This window comes from Aplysia californica, unplaced genomic scaffold (assembly GCF_000002075.1).
Source record: "Aplysia californica isolate F4 #8 unplaced genomic scaffold, AplCal3.0 scaffold00431, whole genome shotgun sequence".
In the NCBI taxonomy this organism is placed as follows: Eukaryota; Metazoa; Mollusca; class Gastropoda; order Aplysiida; family Aplysiidae; genus Aplysia; species Aplysia californica.
The window spans coordinates 197,254-199,293 of record NW_004797701.1 but is presented as its reverse complement, the minus strand read 5'-3'; the positions used below and the strand labels follow the sequence as shown (position 1 = coordinate 199,293).

Below are 2,040 nucleotides of genomic sequence, written 5' to 3'. Positions count from 1 at the left end.
CCCCCCCAACAAAAAACAACAACAAAAAACAACAACAACAACAAAACTACACGAATCAAAGCAGATGGATCATTTGCAGTTGCATTTTTTTCTTTTGATATTATTTTTTTTTCTCTAAAGTTTTATAAAGATGTATATGGATAGGATAATAGCGATCGTAATGTTCGAAAAAGACAAGGTAGAAACAGCTGGTGGGTCGGAAAAGAGTTCTTGCTTCACGCCCCCCCTCCCTCCTTTCACCCTAATCCCATCCTTTTTTCAAATCACTGTCAATGCTAAAAGGGTCATCAGATGGGGTCAGCGAAAAGTCAGGAGAGGAGATAGAGCATCGCAAAAAGAAAAAGAAGACCAACCGCACGCTGTGGGGGGAAAAAAAGAAAGAAAGAAAAGAAAAAGGAAAAACAGTTTTACTTTCGCATGGGCGAGAGACGTACCGAATAATTGGCTTGAATGGTGACCGAGGTGTACTGGAGAATGTGCTGCAGTGAAAGGTGTCCGAGAGGTGTAACCGAAGAACAGAGTGATCAGGAGGTGGGTCGTGTACCGAAGAATTCAGGGACAAGGTGAAATAAAAGTGACTTTCACACGACTTAGAGAGGTGTAGCGAAGAATGCTGAGGTGAAGTAAAGATTGACGTTAGCACGACCCAGTCAAGCTGCTCAGTCCTTTTTTCGTACAGCTGATGATGGTGGTGGTGCACTGATCAAGAGCTAGATGACCTGCCCGAGTTTTTAGGGGTTTTTTAAGGGTTTTTTTCCAGGGAGGGAAATGGGCATATTGTAGACCAGTGCATTGCTTGTCAACCTGGGCGATATCTCCCCCCACTACACTATATGGACGATTTGGTAACTTTGGTGGTGGTTGGGGGTCACTCGGGTAGTAGCGGGTACTGTTCAATGCCCTGCTTGGAAATACATGTAGGAAGGTGGTACGAAAGGTTACCGTCTGAAAGGTGGCAAAAATGGGCGCTGACCATAGAACAGTGTTTGACAAGCTCTGTTGAAGACTTTGACTAGTGCAGCACGGCTTCTTCACGCTTGTGAACGAAACCTCAGTCATTGCAGCAGCTCTTGCTGCAGCGCAGTATTCATGTTAAGGAGACATGCAACTAAATAAAGATAGATGCTACACGGGCTACACTAGCGTCTGTCTTGTTGCGGTTTGGCGCTTTGCCGAGATCTGTGTTTGATTCTTAAGAGGGGAAGATTTTTTTTGCGTATCTCAGTATTTTAGTTAGTGTTTTAGTGCCTATAATTGACTGCTTACACTGTATGCTTCCCGGGGAGTTGTGTTTGTTTCAGAATGCTCTCCGGTCTGCTGGGGTAATAGTACAGATTGTGAAGCGCATAGAGCTTGCTGTTGAGCGGGGATTCGCGCTATACAAATGATATCGATCATTATTATTTCTGGTGGATTCCCTCTAAGCTGGGATGGCCCTGACAGGCAGAGTCGAAGCCTGCCTCCTAAATTATCTACTTTATACCGATGCGTGTGTAAAAAGACACCCACACCACATTGGGAAAATTTGCGCCACTGACACCGGTTACCACTCTCCGGTCAGGTGTAGGGTGAAACATTGTTATCAATCCGGTTTTCCTTGTGGGGATATTATTTGATTTACGGCGGGTAGCACACATACATTCATACACAAATACATTCCTGTAATAATTCACGAACGTAACAAAATAGCGAAATATCAGACTACAACAGACAACCGGCTAGCCATTCTTTGTCGACACGCGCACACGCGCGAGGAGAATAATAGTGATTGTCTTGGGCAGGAGGAATTCTTTGATGGTGGCAGATCTAGATATAATATTATAATATTATTTTTAAAACGCAAGGGAGTAGGGGTGGTTGTTTGTGTAGGCGATTGTCTTGGACAGGTGGCCGTTAGGGTAGGTTCTATTGTCCACAAATAAGTGGTATGCATATTTTGTATCTCTCATTCTCTGTGACGCACGCTCGCACACGTGTGCGCGCACACTACACCACACACACATACACATACACACACACACGCACGCACACACACACACA

General features: G+C 44.6%; 1 protein-coding gene across 1 annotated transcript in view; it reads left to right on the top strand.

Moving 5' to 3' along the window:
• Positions 1-2,040, top strand: part of LOC101859723 (OTU domain-containing protein 3) — a gene marked incomplete in the record, with an annotated part of 76,990 nt that overhangs the window by 22,998 nt on the left and 51,952 nt on the right.